General features: G+C 50.7%; 2 non-coding genes across 2 annotated transcripts; one reads left to right on the top strand and one right to left on the bottom strand.

Annotated features, from left to right (window-relative positions):
• Positions 1-3,637: 3,637 nt before the first annotated feature.
• On the bottom strand, positions 3,638-3,709 carry TRNAE-CUC (transfer RNA glutamic acid (anticodon CUC)). Its single transcript has one exon. It is a non-coding gene; the product is annotated as a tRNA-Glu (tRNA).
• Positions 3,710-5,095: 1,386 nt separating this feature from the next.
• Positions 5,096-5,168, top strand: TRNAV-AAC (transfer RNA valine (anticodon AAC)). The gene has a single exon. It is a non-coding gene; the product is annotated as a tRNA-Val (tRNA).
• The last annotated feature ends 15,180 nt before the right edge of the window (positions 5,169-20,348 follow it).

Below are 20,348 nucleotides of genomic sequence, written 5' to 3'. Positions count from 1 at the left end.
TGTGCTCGTGCATGTCATGCACTCGTGCATGTCGTGTGCTCGTGCATGCCTTGTGCTCGTGCATGTCGTGTGCTCGTGCTTGTCGTGTGCTTGTGCATGGTTTCATGTAGACACCAGCCCCTGCCCCAGTTACATCATAGTAGTCTGGCATTCATCGGAGTGACCCTGTTGTGCCCACGGGTGGCAGAACGGGGGTCTTCGCCACACATCACATTTACTCCAGGTTCACCTCACTCATCCTTAGTGCTCTTTAAACTCGCCTCTGCAGGGTGCTGCTTTGTAAGGGTTTTCTGTGCACAATACGGCAGGTCGCGTTTTATTAAAGATTTCTGTAAATTGTCAGAATTGGCAAAATATGAGATAATCTCATGTGAATCATTGACCCTGCTGCTATAGAAGCGTCTGGCACATAAGGTTGGCGCATAAGGCTGGCGCATAAGGCTGCGCGTGTTGTTTCCTGTAGATAGGGGCGTTCATTGAGCGTTCTGCTGTCATCAACCCTGTGCACCAATTATGTAATAACAGCTGGGCATTCATCACACTGAGGGGCTTATTATCAAAGAGAGGAAAAGCCCCTCTGCGTGACTTCTCCTCTCCTTGTAAATATCACCCCTTCACTCGCAGCGCTGTGCGTGGAAGGGGCGTTCCATGGGTATTGCTGTGGGTGTTCCCACGCAACACCCATGGAACAAGCACATCTCCAGATTTACGAGAAATCGTAAATCTGGAGATGCGTGTGAATGCTACGCCACCCTAGAGGTGGCGTAGCAAGGCGCAACGAGGAGAAATGTTTTTATTTCTCCTCGTTTTTCCCTCTTACAATGAAAGAGGAAAAAGCCTCTTGTGATTGTATTTGTGCAGGAAGGGGCACCCTCCTGCACAAAAACAATCTCGCCACTACGCAGGCATCCTTGCGCCATGGTGGAAGGGTGCCTGCGCCGGCGCATGGCTGCAGTTTGTGCGCCAGCGCAAGGGAAGCACAGAGATGCGACATATTCTTGAAAATATGTCACATCTCTGTGCTTTCCAAATTAACGCATCACAACGCAGCACAATGACTTGCTGCACCGTGCTGCGTTACTTTGTTGTAAATCTGCCCCTTAGAGATTACAATTAAAATTAAAATTCTCTGTGAAGGGATTTTAAATTAAAGGCTAAAAATGAAGTTCTAGCAGCACAAGTAGAGCCAGAGTGTCGTGGAGGCTGTTGGCCTCACTGAGGCACTGTCTGCGCCGAGGAAAGTACAGAGGCCGGTTTAGGAGCTTAAAAGAACAAGCATTGGCGTTGCCAATAGGTCTCGCAGTAGGAAAGTTGGAGCTATTGGTTTTGTAAATGACATTTTATATTTATATATTGTTATTGACAATGCCAATAACGATATATAAATATAAAATGTCATTTACAAAACCAATAGCTCCAACTTTCCTACTGCGAGACCTATTGGCAACGCCAGTGCTTGTTGTGGAGTGTGGCATTACTGCAAGAGCTGTCGCCTTTGGAGTTGGGGAACCAAGTTCGAGTCTCTGCGCTGGCTCAGCATCCTGTGAAAGAGGGCAAACAACTTGGTTGAAGCTTTTATTCGATATGCAAGGGCAAACAACTTTATTCTCACCGAGCCTAAAAGCGCTCCAATAGTTTAGGGTCACTCTATATATAGCGGAACTATATATATATATTTTTTTTTTAATTTATTTGTTTTGCTTACTGGGACCGAGGGCATTTGAGCGCTTTTCATGAGCACCGTATAATGTAACAGAAGGTCAGGTTCATGTTTTTGAAGACACTGGGAGATGAAATGATTGCTCAGTACTACAGTGTGTTGATTTATGCTGGAACTGGAACCTGGCCCCCGACCCGCCTCCCCTCACTGCCAAGGTATGCAGTGTTTCTGCCACTTCCAAGGTATACAGCTCTGGCCATGTGTCCACATCTCCTCCCCTAGATCGGTGAGCTTATGGCAGAGCCTGTTCAGACAAAGCAAGAGTAAGAGGGGTGACAGAAGAGGAGAGGGAGACAGAGAGGGTTAAGCGAGGGAAATGAAGACAGATAGAGAGAGAAAAGGCATAGAGACCCAGATGGATACAAGACAATAGACCCGTTTCACGCGGGAGACTCCCGATTTGTAAAGCAAAACGTGTGCTTTATTATAACTGTCTCCCTCCTGAAGTCTCTGCTTCTATAGAAGTCAATTGGGAAAATATATTTACCTTATTTTTACCTCAAAATCTCCCACTTTCTCGTTCTAAAATGTTGGCATGTATGCAGATGTAAAGGGAGTGGGGAGGCTGAGGGGGAGGTGAAGTAAGAGAAAGACAGAAGGAGGGATAGAGAGCGAGAGAGAGAGCATGAGAGAAAGAAACTAGAGATTGACTAAGAATGTTTGGAGATCTGATGCCTCTGAAAATGAAGGAGCTCTAAATCACTTTTAGATGCTGTCAAGAGAAAGGATGCGTTTTGATACCGCGCGAGAACGTTGCTTGCAGCAGAGTGCGTGTGCGAGCTCCATGGACCTTCGAGGCGCACACCCAGGCGCCATGAAGCCCTTCTCTCCGCCTCGTTACAGTGAAAGGCGTTGTCTCATTGTTCACACTCGACAAATCATTGCGATCGGTGCTTTACAAAATAGACCCGTTTTCTAACCGATAGCTGTTGAAACCTGTTCGTGTTGTTTTACAATTTGCAGAGGTTGCCCCGGGGGACTCTGAGCTATGCACTCGAGATAAGATAACACCAGCAAGAATGTAGCCAGGCCTCATTGATGGATGCCAGATGTCGCTCTATACCTGCCTTCTGCTCGTGGGAGTTAATGCCTGTGTGCGAAAGCGCGATGCGCTAGGAGAGTGTATGCTGGCAAATGGCCGGAGGGAAGCCGGATGGGGGCGGGAGAGCCTGGTGGGGGGGGGGGGGGGCGGGAATGCGAGCGAGGGGAGGAGAAGTGTGGCAGGCGGATTAGGGAGATGCGCGTGCTTGTGTGGTCACGTGACCCTCACATGCTCACGTGACCCTCACATGCACTGTGGAAAAACTGCAGTGGTTTGACGAGTCGATCGAGCCCTTGAATTTTCGCCTATTACATTCGCAAGCGAATGATAATAGGCGGAACCTAAAAAGAGGTGTGGGGTAGCCCAGTTTATGGGTTTATCTCTGAAAAATAAAACTGCAACGTTCTCAATAGAATTTCGATTTATGTTTGTGGTTTAACAAAAGTATTTCTTAATTACTATACATATTTGATGTATTTCTGTAGTTTGAGTATTGTTTTAGTTTAACCTCTTTCAGTCAGTGTCCAGGGCTTCCAATGACCCATTCAGTAGGGGGGAGGGGGCGTCAACAGAAATCAAAAGATTAATAAAAAACCCTGTGTCACTAAGATGTTAAAAATGTTAACTATGTGTTATCCATGCCTCGAATATTGGGCCCATCATTAAGTAATCAGTGTGATTAAACATGACATTCTTGTGTAAAAGGACGGTGCACCAAAGGGAGTACTCGAAAGCTCCAGATCTTATTTCAAAAATTCTTTTATTTTATTTGATTCCCATTAAAACAGACTCCTCAGCTGGAAATTCTATTTTAAAAATCCACCTAAAGCACAATCAATCGAACAGTTGTGAAATAAAGAGTAAAAACATCACTTTTCCCTGACCGGGAATCGAACCCGGGCCGCGGCGGTGAGAGCGCCGAATTCTAACCACTAGGCCACCAGGGAGCGCTCGTGGGCATTCCCTTTTCAGACCCTCATGACTACAAAGGTGCAGCTGTGAGTGTGTGAATGTTGCATTGAGGCGCTATTTATATTCACATTCATCCTACCGATGCTTTTACAGAAAATCCACAACACAGGAAAGTGTCATATAGAAGTTAACCAACTGTCTTGCAAACCACAAGGTAAGGAAACGAACAAAACAAAGATGCACTTACAAGAGAGACCGAGGCCAGGGTGACAGGGAGAGGTCCAAGGATCTCCCTTCAGTGAGAGACCTCAGGTGTGCGGCGTTCAGTGATCTGCATTCAGTGAGAGCTACCCGTGTGCACAGGGAGCTCTTATCTGTGCATCGGTCACTGGTGTTCAGTGAGATTCCTCTTAGCTGTGAGTGTAGTCATTCAGCTGTGCAGGGTCAGTGATCTGGATTCAGTGAGAGAGGTCACTGCTCTGCAGCTTTCACTCATATTCATTGATGGGTATTTCAGCTATGCAGGGTTCAGGCACGAGCATCCAGTGAGAGCTCACGTGCGCTGATGTTTTCAGTGACATGCAGTCACTGAGAGTCTGCTCACCTGTGCGGGATCAGAGAAATGTGCATAGAGTGAGAGATCTCTTACTCGTGCAGCCCAGAGTACTGTGCATTCAGTGAGACACGATGCTTGTGCAGCATTGAGTACTGTGCATTCAGTGAGACACGATGCTTGTGCAGCATTGAGTACTGTGCATTCAGTGAGAGACGATGCTTGTGCAGCATTGAGTACTATGTATTCAGTGAGACACGATGCTTGTGCAGCATTGAGTACTATGCATTCAGTGAGAGACGATGCTTGTGCAGCATTGAGTACTGTGCATTCAGTGAGAGGTGATGCTTGTGCAGCATTGAGTACTGTGCATTCAGTGAGAGTGAGACACGATGCTTGTGCACCCTTGAGTACTGTGAATTCAGTGAGACACGATGCTTGTACAGCATTGAGTACTGTGCATTCAGTGAGACACGATGCTTGTACAGCATTGAGTACTATGCATTCAGTGAGAGACGATGCTTGTGCAGCATTGAGTACTGTGCATTCAGTGAGAGGTGATGCTTGTGCAGCATTGAGTACTGTGCATTCAGTGAGAGTGAGACACGATGCTTGTGCACCCTTGAGTACTGTGAATTCAGTGAGACACGATGCTTGTACAGCATTGAGTACTGTGCATTCAGTGAGACACGATGCTTGTACAGCATTGAGTACTGTGCATTCAGTGAGAGACGATGCTTGTGCAGCATTGAGTACTGTGCATTCAGTGAGAGAACTTTAGAAAAGCTTCCATACCTCTGCATCTCTCCAGCTGCCTCCAGGGCTCTCTTCTCATTGCAACTAAAGGTGCCTCTGGCCCTTCCCATGGGTTTCCGTAGTGTAGTGGTTATCACGTTCGCCTAACACGCGAAAGGTCCCCGGTTCGAGACCGGGCGGAAACACTTTTTTTTCCCTTGGAAAAAAGTAACTCACAATAGTTCATTACTTTATTATTATCATTGAATCTAAGTTGTGGCAAAAAAAGTGAAAGTTCTGGAAATAAAAAGTGGGGTCAGATGGAAAACAAATCTCCCCTCTCTAGTGGAGAAATCTTCTTGACACATTGTTACAAACAGTATTATCAGGTGTTCCACCGAAAAGTGAGCAGACAATCGTGGTCAGGGAAATACAATATAAACTGGTGACAAAGTTCGACACAGTCCCCTTGCAGCACTGACAGGACGTGTGGTTTGGTATAAATTAGAAGTTTGCTTGTGATCAGGGGGCTTTGGAGTTTGTTTCAATCACTGAGACTATAAATGTATTAAATGCACAATTTTGGACGTCACAGTTGGCCGCGTGGGCAAAAAGCAATGTCTGATTCTTAAATGTAAGTGGAAACTTCTATAATAGGTGGATTCGCTACTTGTTTTAAGAAACCCGAATGATAACAGAGGAAAAGTTAGAGCGATCGAAATAAAAGAGTAAAAAGCAAAATCACTTTCTGTTAAAAAACTCCATTTTGAATCTGCTGAATAACAAAAAAAAAATTCTCCTCGCCCGAATAGGGACTTGAACCCTAGACCCTCAGATTAAAAGTCTGATGCTCTACCGACCGAGCTATCCGGGCTTCATGAAAGGTGTGATAGGTACCGCTATCCTTAATTATGTGAATACTGTTCCAGTGTGCATGTTATCTCAGGAACACTTCCTAGCCTTGGTCCACGTGGAATTCAACCTCCTTAAACAAACATTGCTCACTCCAGCCCCCTGAAGCCAGCGCCTGGACTCTCACTTTAAGAGTTCCAGGCGCCCCCAGTCTGTTTCCATAAACCGGCCCCCAGTCTGAGACCGCAGAGGCAGGAGGGGTTCAAGTCTCACATCCACAGATTGTATATTGAAGATATTGCCAGAAGCTGAATCACTTAAAAGGGACGCAATGATGACGTAATTGAAGTAAATCAAAGTGCAGTGGTGCAGATTTACAAGCCCCATGCGCCGCTGGTGCATCACGTTGTGCATCAGGTGGCACAGCCTGCTAAAGGATATTTACAAGCACAGGTAAAGTCACCCTGCATGACTGAACCTGTGCTTGTAAATATCGCACCTGTTCACGCAAAACTTTGGGGCAGATTTATGATGACTGGCACATCCCCAGGGATGCGCCAGTCATCCTGCGCCGCTGCTCCGCCACCCATGGTGCGCCGCATTTACAATGCGGCGCACCATGGGGCAAAAACGGCACAGATGCGTGACTCATCTGTGCCGTAAAGGTGGCGCATTGCTGGAGTTGCGTCGCAAGCGCGACGCAGCTCCAGCAAGGCTCGGGGATGACCCATCTCCACAATACTGCGTCAAGACCTACGCCTGCTTCAAGCAGGCGCAGGGTTTTGACGCAGCATTGTCCTGAAAGTGACTGAGTGAAATCTCATAGATTTCACTCAGCCACTTTTAGGAGGCGTTCCTGCGCAGGAACGCCCCACCCTGCGCAGGAACACCTCCTTATGGCGCAGGGCTTTACAACGTGACGCATCTCCTAGATGCGTCACGTTGTAAATAGGGCGCATTGTTTGCGCCGCCTTTGCGTCAAATAAAGTGACGCACCGGCGGCGCCAGGCCTTCATAAATCTGCCCCTTTGTGTGTTAGGCGCGGGACATGGGTGTTGCTGTCACAAAAGCAATCTCCCCATGGCGCAGGCATCCTTGCACCATGGTGCAAGGGTGTCTGCGCCCGCGCATGGCAGCTGTTTCTGCGCCGGCGCAGGGGAGAGCCCAGGAATGCCACATATCATTGTAGATATGTTGCATTCCTGTGCTCTGAAAGTGCCGCAGCGTGGCGCAGCCAAAGGGCTTGTGGAGCCGCGCTGCGGCACGTTCGTATAGATTTGCCCCAGGGTGTGGGAATCCGCTCAGAGAAAACACAGCCAAGTGACTTCTGACCCAGATGGCTTTAAAAAGGTGTCATGGCTCAAATGTACAACCTTTCTGCACCGTGACAGATTAACAGAACTAACACGACCCATCTGTGGCAAACATACCCACTGGCACAGGACAAGGGATGAAGCACCCCCTCCTATAGGCTTTATAGGCTCGACTACAGGCAGTGGCACAAACAGCTAGGAACACACTCAAACATTACTGGCTCTACAGGCAGTGGTAAAAATAAGTGTGCACACATTGACAGACACTACAAGCTCTACAGGCAGTGAGGCAAGCAGCTGGGCGCGGACTCACAAACATTACATGCATACAGGCAGTGGTACAAACAGCAGTGCATACACTGAGAGACATTACAGGCTCTACAGGCAGTGATGCCAACGGCCATGTTCACGTTCACAGCACAGGGCTGGCGCTAGGCATGCGCAGCTGTCCAGGGCCCGCACTCAGCCCACCAATATGGGCCTCGCGCCAGTGTCCCCCCAGCCCCGCCTGTGCCTCGCGCCTATGCTGCAGCACTGCGAGGCCCAGGGGAGGGGCCTCCCTCTCCTCGGCCCCCCCAGGCATGTGTAAGGGAAGGGAACCTTCAAAGAAGAAGCAACTCTCCCTCTTTCAGCCCCCGAAGAGCTGTGGAAGAGACGCTCGTGCAATCACCACACTCCAAGCTGTACAGAAGCGTAAAAGGCCATTTATTAGGATAAGGCTGCAAACATACTAATGAACTTTATCAAACTTAACAACAATTCCAAATCTAACTCCTGATGACAGGTACCGTTTCATTCTCCCCGCGACATTTCAACTCACCATCTCATTAGCCTCACTCCTTCCCATTTCCCTCGCTGACCTCATTCTATAAACACAATCTCTCCCTTGAAGTTCATTCCGCTGCTCATTGCACCCAGCACACCCCCATCCGTCACCTGTGCACCCCTCCCCCAGGGCTGGAGATGCCGGTACGTGACTCACCATCCCGCCAACCAGGAAACCCCCAGAGGGCGGTTACCTGCCCCCACCTGAAAAAACCCAGTGCACCTTTCGCGTCATGCTTCCAAATTCCAAATCGTTTTTTCGGACAAATGAGACCCCAACGGCATCGCCAAACTCATGTAGGCCAATTTCTTTTTATATGTATCCTCTGCCACCACTGTACCGTCCGTCATGACCCCGGTACCTACCAGCTCTTTCTTGAGTTCTGCAGGTTCCACTATTGTGCCTGCCTGTTCTTTCCCCCCTGGGAGCTGCATTTCACAGCGCCTGTTGGCTGCATCGCAGGTTCCGCTGTCTCAGGCCCCGCCCTCCTCTAATTAATTTCTAAGGGGATTGCACCGGGAGACTTTTCCTCCTGCCTCTGTGCTTCACTTCTCCAGGCTGACACTTTGTGCCCCACCCACTGCTGCACTGCAGGGGTCCTGAGCCATGCAGATGATAACGATGCTTGTCAGTGTCTGGCAGGGCCGGACTGGTCGTAGCGGGCATTGGGCATTTACCAGGTGGGCCGGAGGGGTGGGGCCAGTTTTGTGCTCGTGGAGGCCAGTTTTACAGCAGTACTTCAATATCGGCCCTCCTGTAACAAAAGAGCGAGTAGTGCTTCTAGCTAGCACCAACCCCTGCTCCCAGGACCGGTCGAACAGCAATCTGCCAGGGCTGGTTGTGGTTCCCAGTCTAGCTCTGGCATCTGGGAGGGCGCCTTACCACGCAGGAGGGGCCCTGGGCCACGCAGGTTAAAGAGGTGCTTGTCAGCATCAGGTAGGGGGCCTTGCTGCACCAGAGGGCTCCTGCGTCATGCAGTTGTAAGAGATGTTTGTTTGTGTCTGGGATGAGGCCTTGCTGCACAGGAGGGTCCTGCACCATGGAGGTGAAAGAGATGCTTGTCAGCGTCTGGAAGGGGGCATTTCTGCACAGGAGGGGTACTGTGCCATGAATGTTCAGGATCCCCTTTAACTATTGGGATGCAAATAGGGTTGTCACCTTTCAAGAGAAAAATGCCCTCCATTTGTTGTTGTTTTGAGTGTCTGCAGATGCCAGGACAGGCTACTAAATGGGACTTTAAAGAAAATCGTATTTTATTTATTCATTTGTAACATGACTTTTTTGCCTTTGTTTGATTGAATTATTAGTCAGGAATTGTGCTGCTTTAAAAAACAATTAAAAGTGGTTTTTTTTTGTATTTTCTGTTTGAAGTATGTACAGATAAGGGCTAAAAATAACGGCTTTAGGTGATTTTGTTTATTTTTGTACCAGCCTGCGAATGTATGAAGTTACAACGCATACATTTACAATGCATGCCTTTACAACGCAGTTTTTACATTGCAACATCCTTTACAACGCATTCTTTTACATAGCATGCCATTACATCGCATTTTCAGAAACTACCTTTACAACGCATTCCATTACATCGCATTATACCTTTACAACGCATACCATTACAATGCATACCATTACATCACATTTAAGGTAAGTGTTGGATACTATAGGGGTAATAATTACTATTCTAACTCCAGTGAGTGCAACAGTATGGTAAGTGTCGGATAGTGTTAAGGTACTATGCGTTGTAATGGTGTGCGTTGTAATGACTTGCGATGTAATGCCTGCATTGTAGTGACATGCATTGTAATGACATGCGTTGTAGTGACATGCAATGTAATGGCTGCGTTGTAATGACATGTGATGTAAAGGATGTTGCAATGTAATGACTGCGTTGTAAAGGTTGTTTATTGAACAAAAACCATTTTTGCAGTTTTACATTTGGTGAACTCAACCCGAAGGCATTGGAGCGCTTTACATGAGTACCAGTTACATAAACAAGGACACATTCTTTGCTTAGGCACATGGGGTTAAGTGGATTGCCCAGAATCACAGGATGTTGAGCTGATGCCAAGACTGGAACCGGTTCCTCAGTTCAAAGTTGGCAGCTCTAGCCATAACGCCACATCCTGAGTAAAGAAAGGGTGGCAGGCAGAAGCCACATCAAAGCTTGACTCGTTCTGGGATCGAGATTCCAATTGGACCTCGAGCTGAGCCAGAGCCAGGAAGTACGCCTTGGTGTCTATCTTTCACATTAAGACTGTTTCCATGTGCTGCCATACTGTCAGTTCAATGGACGAGGCACAGAGTGAGAGAGTATTATTTACCCAAGCTCACATAGGGGCATATTATCAAGAATGGCGTTAAAATTATTGCCGCTTTAGCGGCAGGAAACTGCCGCTAAAGCAGCGATAATGAGCTTGATAATATGCTCTTGTGAATTCCAACAGAAGTCCAGGTTCTGGTGTTAACCTGGGCTTCTATGGGGATTTACAAGGGCATATTAGCAAGCTCATTATCGCCTCTTAAGCAGCCATAATTTTAACGCCATTCTTGATAATATGCCCCATAGTTTGTTGAACAAAAATTCTCCAAATCTTGCCACAAAGGGAGCAGCTGAGCAATTAGCAGGGCTATTGAAATTATGCAGCCAGGGAGGGTAAATTGTGTGGCAAGGTTGAGTAAATTATGTGGTAAGAAAAGGAAAATTATGTGGTGCACCGTGGCACATTTAATGATAGTATTATTTCATTATAAACTTGTTCACACTGCCTAGGAATTAGTTGCATCTCATTAGTGCCAGCTTAACATGCAAATGTAGCAATAAGCTACAGAAAGGTCACAGGCAAAGATTTGCACAGGCTCTTTGACTGTTCACATGTTGCTGTGTTTATAGTAACTTTTGAACTATTTCAGCTAGAATATTGTTTTGTTAAAATCGGTACACTATGGGGCCGATTCCGATTCTGTAAAATCCTTTACAAATAGCCGTACGGAGCATATTTCCCGTACGAATCGTACCCTTAAACGTCCCCGTACGTACGATGAAGTACGATTCAGACCCAAAGCAGATCTCCGTACGAATCGTACGAAAGACCATACGACTTAAAAATCCGTATGAATCGCATTCGTAACACGTAGTTTGCGACGTCTGTACGGATCGAAGCAGCATTTCCTGACCCAGCAAGTATGATTTGTCTCGTCAACACTCCGTACGACTCTTTTTCTACGGGAGCTCAAAACATCTGGAAAAGCAGATTTCCCCCCCAGGTACGGTGCGTACACCACATGATTGCAGGGGTACGGTGCGTATACCCCATGATTGCAGGGGTACAGTGCATACACCCCATGATTGCAGGGGTACGGTACGTAGAGGTACAGTGCATACACCCAATGATTGCAGGGTACGGTGCCTAGGGGTACGGTGCATACACCCCATGATTGCAGGGGTGCGGTGTGTATGTGATTGTGTGCCTCTCCGTACAAATCGCTCATACGCGACGTTTTCCGTATGAATCGCGTTCTCATTCCCCAGTCCGGATCGCACTTGTTGGGTCGTACATCAAGTTTACGATTTGTACGGTTCATTGTGAGGGTCCGTGTCGTACGGATTTTCCCTTGCTTTTCATAAGGTTCGCAACGATTTGGTCGTATATTTGTCAAACAAATCGTACTACCCGATTCGGACGGAATTCTACGAGTCGTACGGAAAGGGCTATGGATTCGATTTGGTCGTACGTTTGGTTTACCGAATCGGAATCGGCCCCTATGTGGGAGATGATGGATTACGTGGCATATGCGGACAATCTATAATTATGTGAAAAATGCAGAAGCCTCATAATTCTAGTGGCCATGGCAATCAGTTCAGAAAAGTGGTTGCGCAAGATCACACACTTTGGCCAACTGGGAGGCCAGGATTTAAAGAATGTGTCTCCTAGCTCCATAATTCCACCTAGTTCACTAGACTACAACTTGGGTGTCAGTGATACCGATCACAAGGTGAAGGGGCTGGTCCTCCAGGAAATTGCTACTCTGTTATTATGAGCCCTACCTAGCTTTAGCACATGTTGTTTGTTTCACTCATCTAAGGTTAAAACATACCGAATGGACCAGGTCCTGAGGTAGGGGTACTTAATGAACACTATGCATGGTAGATCTTTATATTTACCGCTGGTGTTTGAAAGCTGAAGACTATTTCATTCTAATTGGATACCAGAGTTCATTTTCTAAAGTTTTTGCTTAAAATGTGCAATAGTGAGCAGTCAAGGCTTATTCCAGGAGGTGGTAAAGGTATTCCAACTTAAATATAGTATAAAAAGTAATCACATTCACAAACTTGATCTCCCGCTGACTTATCTTTTAACATGGCAGATTTCAAATGAAGCACCAAAAATCTGATATGTGACTCATGCTTCCCCTACTCCCAATGAATATCTCCTGACGTCTCTGCACACACAACGTGGTTCCACATGCGCAGTGTTTCTACAAATACACAACTTGTCCACTGAAGTGGTAATGGAGAATTGGCCACAGTCTTTGGCCTACACTGTGATGACTGGGGACCAGACAGAATACCCTTCCCCTGGGATTGCATTGCTACTCAATTGTTGTTAGACCGATTGTAGAGCTCCCCCTGCCCCACCAATTATGGTTTCCTTTCCTGGGCCTCGCAGCACTAGATCATGTTTGTGAGCAGCGGCAGTTGGCATGTAGGCAGAGTGCGGGGGCGGGCATATCTGGTGTCTTACGTGCATGCATGCAAGGTGAGTGGTGTGTAAATAAAAAAGGTAAAACACTTACCTTGCTAGCTGCACACCTACCGATGTCAGACGCCCTCCTCGCTCCGGTCTCCTCGCGCTCCAGTAAATTCCCTTAAGCAATCATGGTGCTGCTCTCATGCTGGTAACCAGCATGAGAGATGCGCCAGGATTGGCGAGAGCGCCCTCTCCCAGCGCTCTCAAGAGCACTGGAGGCCTGTGCTTTCTCTAACCCAGCTGTGTTAAGACAGCTGGGTTGGAGAAGTTTAAAGTGCGCATGTCTGGCTGGCTGTCACAAGGGAGCCGGCCAAAAAGACATGCGCACTTTAAACTGAGGTGCCCAGCTCCCTGCTGTCTGTCAGCTGCAGTGGCCCCGACCCATCCTAAGACTCAGTTCAGAATGACGAGGATAGAAAATAAAATGGTAATAAACTAACTTTATTACCATTTTATTTTTCAACCATGGGGGGCATTTTGGGCAGTGGGGCGATGCTCCTCCATCCTAATAGAGGATACGCTCCTGGTTGTAAGGTGTAGGGGAGAGAAGGAACCTACCCTATGCCTCATAGTAATGGTATAGCATTGCAAGGCCTTGGGGAGGGCCCTTCCCCTTAAGCCTCTCAGCTATGCTTATGGGCTGGCAGGTAAGTAGGTTAGTGTCTCCCTCCCCTAATCCTCTCAGCTATGCACTATGTTTGAGGGCGCACTTAACGTGGGCCCTATTGAAGCTGCTTCACAGCTCTGTACTAAGGCTCTGTGCATGGGTCCATGTCAGAGTCCATGTCCTGTGATGTAATGTCCTGTGATTTCACACGTTATGCAAATTAGAGGGGCCTTGTATATTCCCTCTCTGCCTGGGCATAGCCGTCAGTCAGGGCCATAGCCAACAGTAGTGCAGCAGGCCAGATTTACGAGAAACTGCTAACGCATCTGTATAGATGCGTCAGTTTCCCTGCGCCTGTGTGAAAAAACCCTTGCACCACCATAGATGAGCGGTATTTACAATACGGCGCATTATGACGCAAGGATTGACAGATGCGTCAGAAATTCTGATGCATCTGTCGGTAAAAAAGTCACATATTGCTGGAGTCATGTCACAAGTACGATGCAACTCCAGCAACGCGAGTTGCGGCCTATTCCCAATACACTGCATCACTCCTTATGCCTGCTTCAAGCAGGCATAAGGTTTTGACGCAGTGGCGTCCTAAAAGTCACGCAGTGAAATCTTTTAGATTTCACGGCGTAACTTTTACGAGGCTTTCCTGCATGGGAACGCCCACCCTGCATACGTTCTACCTGACGCAGGTATAATGTGACGCAGGGCTTTACAACATGACGCATCTCCCTAGATGCGTGTAGCCTGGGGTTGTGGACCAGGGTTAATGGGAGCACTGGTTGCTGGGTCTGGGTCAGGTCTAATGATTGTACCAGGTTGCACGTTAGGGACGAGATGGACACCAGGTCTTGCAGGTAAAGAGGGTTTTATTGTGATCGCACGTTTGGTATTGAGCATCAAAGTTCTCCTGGTTCTAAATGTGAGTCTTTCCCGGGCAAACTGACTGGGATCCGTTTTGGCAGCACGGGTGTTCACTTCTCCTGTCTTCAGGTCCCCGGGCTTATCCTCAAGGTCTGGTCATGGAGGTAGCTCGCCGCTCCGGATCCCATGTAAAGGAAGACCAACAGAGAGGGAACCGTTAGTTCTACTGTCTTCCGGGGAGTGCACCTTTGGGACCGTGTGAAGTGAGGCAGGGAGGGGGTCACCAGTGTACAACGTGCAGCTAAACCACCGTCGGTGACGTGGGGAGGCTTTACAGGAAGTGAGGGTTAAACGCGGGGTAAAGGAAACAGAAGGAAGGGAAAGACGCGGAATAAACGAACACGGGTCTATTTACACTAATTACACAAGCTTTCTTCCCGCCCACACCGCCATACGCTGCGGGACCTGGGTCAGCCACGCTCCTCCCCTGGGAGAGTGGCACGGCGGCTCACGGGGTCGTTGGCCTCCTGGCACTCCGTTGTTCTCGTCTCCTCCTCCTCCGGGATATTCCTCGGGGTTCCTTCGTTGTCCTTCGCAATCGCCTTCTTCTCTCCGTCCCAACCGCTCTCCGACGCCGCTCCTCGCCTTCTCCTCCTCCGGGGTGATGTCACACCCCTCGTTCATTGCTTCCTGAGGTTTATCCAGTCCGAGCTCGCTGACGTATACAGGAGGAGTGGTCTCCTCCTCCTCCGAGAACGCCCACTTAAAGGCGCCGTGTTCCTCCTCATCCAGGTCGTCCAGTCCTGTCTCCCAGGGGTCCGTCTGTAAGGAAGGAGGCACAACAGGGTCATTTCCGGGAGCCCACCACTCCTCGGTTATACTCCGCCTCACTCCGTTACAATGCGTCACGTTGTAAATTTGCTGTCTTTTTTTCATGCGTCTGTTGGGTCACAAAAGTGTTGCAAGGGGCTTGTAAATCTGCCCCTAAGTGCTCAATATTCCAAATGGTGGCTTTATTTTAACGTGCAGCCAGTGAACAAGAATTAGGAGATGCTTTTAATTTGCCTCTCTTCCATGGGCCTAACGGACATTTTTCCAGAGCTGGGCCTCGCAGCCGGCCATGATTGGACTCTCAGGGGAGGAGGCACCAGCCCATGAATAAGGCTGTGAGGCTCATGGGGTGCCCCTCTCAGAAGGATAACTATCAGTAGTGCAACAGGTGCTGTGGTAATAGGGATCATGGAAGTTAGGGATCCAATGCACCCAGATGATGGCTGTGTTTTACTGTCCAGCATCATACATTTTCTTGCATCAGGGCTCATGGCTACATTACTAGGCCACTAATTCATTCTCCCATGCAATGCACAATCATGATCTAGAGCTGCAAGGCCCAGGAAAGGGCCATCCTCCCCAAGGTCAACAAGCCACGGTCCAGTGCTGAGAGGCCCAAGGGAGGAAGCCTGCTGTTCTGGGCCTTGCAACACTGGCCCATGGCTGCAAGGTGCAGGGCAAGAGTCCCCTCTGAAAGGTGTAGCTATCAAATGTGCAGCAAGTGCAGTGGGACCATGACCTCATGTGTTATGGGTCCAAAGCACCCAAAGTATGGCTATCTTTTACTGTCAATAAAAAGTATACAAGAAGTGACGGATGGAATGCTTGAATTAATTAGTAAATATTTTTTCAATGACATTTTTGGGAGTAGCACAATGGGTGCTGCAGTTTGCTAGTGACATTTAACTTACAGGTCCTGGTTACAGGAATTTATAGGTAAGGTAAATGTACAAACCAGAAATGTAGCATTCTGGTGAAATCTGAAGGGTCCATTTTTCATAAAACCTTTTTTTTAACAACTCTTTTGGACACACTAGCAAATAGTGCCATGCGAGTGCCACTGCCCTTCTCCTAAGACACAACCTCTGTGAAACAAACCGATTAGACTAACTGTTTGCTGTTTAAAACTAAGTGGGGCAAAAATGCAGTTTAGTATTCTGGTTATTGCTTGAAGGAAGGATCAGAAACCTGGTTACCTTTGTCTGTACCACTGATATCTATGTGGATTGGAGAAAATGCATGGAGTGGTATGGGTGACAGGAGACTTGCAGGCTGATTAAATATTGTAGAGTTTGGATTGTTGTTGGACCCGGCCTCCTGGCGTGGTCCTACCGCCCCCGCATGGCGGGCCCAGAACGACATCAGCCTTCCACCGGGCCTCGGACGGCCCCTTCGGCCCGATCCTGCACGCCCCAACACCACCGGTCCGGCTACCATCCCGGTCCCCCATCACCGGCCTGGCTCCAGCGTAGGCCCATCACGACCTAAGCACGAGGCCGTGCCCGACTCCATCTTGGGCCCACCACGTCACAACCACGTGGCCTCGGCCCCAGCCTCGGCCCCCAGCGAAGCCCCGACATCGAGGCACCAAGATCCACCCAGGTGGTCAAGTGGCCACTCGACAGACCCCGGAGGAAGAGGAGTTTCGATGGGCCTCCAGCCGGCCCCGGACGCCTGGTATCGATCGCCCTCCGGCCTCCCTGGGCGCTGGCTCCACCCCCCTGCTGGGTGTCTGGACACCATCATCCCGGCCCCACTGGCCCCCAGGCGCGAGGGTCCGGACATCAAAGGACCCCCGTCCTATATCTGGGCCAGCTCCGGAGTAGGACGCCAGTTGTATCCTGGACTGGAAGCCCTGCTGACGCTGTCACGGCCGACACCAGACAAACTCATCCCTCCTGTAACCCGAAACCCTCTTGAGAGCCTGCTGGCGCTGCCGCGGCCTACCTTGCTGAACCATCCGAGAGCCTGCTGGCGCTGCCGCGGCCTACCTTGCTGAACCATCCGAGAGCCTGCTGGCGCTGCCGCGGCCTCCCTTGCTGAACCATCTGAGAGCCTGCTGGCGCTGCCGCGGCCTCCCTTGCTGAACCATCTGAGAGCCTGCTGGCGCTGCCGCGGCCTCCCTTGCTGAACCATCTGAGAGCCTGCTGGCGCTGCCGCGGCCTACCTGCTGAACCATCTTGTAAGCCTGCTGGCGCTGCCGCGGCTCGAGCCTCTCGGAACCCCCCGGCTCGAGGATTGAGAGCTGTGCGCAGGGTATCCCTTCCTCTGCCCAGAAGCTAGACTGTCCCGCTACCTACCCCCCTTGTCGAGACTTTACGGATCCCTCGATCCATCTGTATATACTGCCAAAAACCCGCAACCTTTATTCTATATAAAAGCTCAAGAACTTGACCTCTTGTGTGGTGTCCGTTTGTAGTGTTGTGATTACTCTGCTGTACGATCCTCGGAGAGGGCCCTCATTCCGGAGGCCTCTCCGTACCGCTCGGCTCCTTCTCGAAGGAGGGGTGGACCTAGGAGTGGTCAGTCAGACATCTTCTGCCGCCCCCGGGGTCGCCTTTCTAACATTGGTGGCAAGCGCTGGGATCCGAGCCCACGCAGATCGTACAGCGAGTGATTCACTCGCTACCCAGAAAAACCCACTGCGACCATGAGCACAGAATTCCAGAAAGAGAAAATGGAAGATTACAGTCACAAGGAGCTAAAGCAGTTCTGCAAAGACCTAGGCATCGCTACCACTGGCTTAAGCACCAAAGAAGACTTTAAAACGGCCCTGCAGGCCTGGGTGGACGCCGGCGAGACGCCACCCCCGAGTGAAGATAACCCGGGCCCGAACGGAGGCCCGGAGGATGAGACAAACCCAGCGGGAGGGAGACTCGCAAACCCAGACACGGGCCTCCCCCACGAAGACGCCCGAGAACGAGAGAGGAACCGGCTCCACGAGTTGGATCTGGCCCGACTCAGACAAGAAGGAGAACTCCAACTGGCAGAAAGGAAGTTAGCCCTCGAGGAAAAAAAACTCATGCTCGAGCACGAGCGCGTCCTCAAAGAAATGGAACTTAAAGCCAAGGCAAACGAGACTGCCACCTCCGGGGGTAAGACCCCACACCCCCCAGTGGACACGAAGGTGCACATACCCAAGGATGTCGTCAAGGAGTACTATAAGACCGACGACATCCAACAGTGGTTCAAAGCCTACGAGGTCGCCATGGCCGCCCATCGAGTACCCCTCAAGGACTGGGGCGCCGGCCTGTGGGGGAAGTTTATCAACGAAGGGAGAGACGTCTTGCTGGAGCTCCCTGATACCGAGATGACCTCGTACGAGCACATGAAGACCGCCCTCCTCACTCGCTACGGACTCACCCCCGAGATGTACCGGCAGCGATTCCGAGATTGCAGAAAGATCCCCGGTACCACGTGGGTGGAGTACGTGAACTATTACAGTAGAGCCTTCGAAGGGTGGATTCGGGGCTGCCAGGTCACCACCTACCAGCAGTTGATCGACCTCATCCTATGGGAACAGCTTTCCAATAACTGCTTCATCGAACTCCGACAACACCTCCTCGACATCAAACTGACTGAGCCACGAAAACTCGCTGTCGAGGCGGATAGATGGGTGAGCACCCGGGTTCCCCGGAGTCCGATGGGAGACTACGGCCGGGGATCCCCGGGGAACCACTGACCACGAGGCGGCAGAGGCGGCCAGAGCCAGGGCCGAGACGCCCCCCAGGGGTCCTCCCCTACCCCCACGTCTCCAACCCTAGGCCGGAGAGGGGGCCCCCCGGCCAGACCAGGGCCCCGCCCGAAGGTTACATGCCACAGATGCCAGAGCCAGGGTCATTATGCGAATGACCCCCTCTGCCCGATGAATCAGCGACCCGGCACTACCGGTCCCCCAGCCCGCCAGATCGCGGCCGCCGCCCTGGGTGAAGAAAGGAGTGAAGAGGAGGACGACAACCACGAGCAGGCCGAGTGGGAGCCCGCCGCCATGACCTTAGCCTGCCTGGGAACTCACGACCTGATCCCCCGAGGCCCGATCCCTGGCAACACCCAGAAATACCTCCAGTGGGTCACCATCAATGGTCGCCGGACCGAAGCCCTCCGCGACACTGGAGCCAGCGTGACAGCGGTCCGCTGCCATCTGGTGACCCCGGAACAGATCCTTCCTAACGTCCTGTGCCCAGTCCGGTCCGCGGATAACTCGGAGACTTTGTGCCAAATGGCCCGCATCCCCTTCGAGTGGGGGGGAGTGTCCGGCGTGCTGAAAGTGACTGTCCGCGATGATGCCCCCGTGGACTGCCTCCTTGGGTACGACCTGGAAAGTTCCCCCTGGGCTAGCGTTGAGCGAAGGGAGCACCTGGGGATGCTAGGCCTTCCCGAGTGGGTCTGTGCGACCACCCGCTCCATGACCGCCCGAGCCTCCACCCCAGCGGGGGGAGCTCCGACCGAGGAGCCAGAGTGGCCCGCACCTCCGCCACCCGTCGTCCCTGAGGACGCCGACCCCGAACACGGCCCCCAAGGGTTCGACCAAGAAGATCTCACTGAGCTCGGACACCTCCCAGAACTCGCTCATTGGCGCCAAGAAGGTGGCCCCACCCGCGAACAGTTCCGGCAGGAACAGAAAACCTGCCCCTCCCTCGAGGGGATCCGACAGCAAGCTGCTACTGAAGCAGCTGGAGACCCCGCGGGGTCCCACTGGATTTATTGGGACAACGACCTTCTCTACAGTGAGCAAAAGATTGCTGAGCTAGGGGCCGGCCGGGTACTGGTCGTACCCCTCCGATTCAGAGACTTCCTCCTGAACTTAGCACATGACGTGCCCCTCGCCGGGCACCTGGGGCAGGACAAAACCTACAGCCGCCTGGTGACCCGTTTCTTCTGGCCCAGAATGCGCACCGATGTGCATAACCACTGCAGGACCTGCCCGACCTGTCAAGCCAGCGGGAAGAGCGGGGGGAAAGTCAAAGCCCCGCTCCAGCCATTCCCCGTAGTGACTACCCCCTTCGAGCGAGTGGGAATAGACATCGTAGGGCCCCTGGACCCTCAAACCTCGCAGGGGCACCGCTTCATCCTCGTCCTGGTGGACCATGCTACCCGCTATCCCGAAGCCATCCCCCTCCGAACCATCACGGCCCCCGTGGTGGGCCGGGCCCTCATAAGCCTCTTCTCCCCAGTCGGCTTCCCCCGAGAAGTCGTGAGTGATCGGGGCTCCAACTTTATCTCGAAGCATATGCGGTCCCTATGGCAACAGTGCGGGGTCACCTATAAATTCACCACCCCGTATCATCCCCAAGGAAATGGACTAGTGGAACGATTTAACAGAACCTTGAAGGGGA

This window comes from Lissotriton helveticus, chromosome 1_2 (genome assembly GCF_964261635.1).
Source record: "Lissotriton helveticus chromosome 1_2, aLisHel1.1, whole genome shotgun sequence".
Taxonomy (NCBI): domain Eukaryota; kingdom Metazoa; phylum Chordata; class Amphibia; order Caudata; family Salamandridae; genus Lissotriton; species Lissotriton helveticus.
This window is presented reverse-complemented; position numbering and strand designations above follow the sequence as displayed.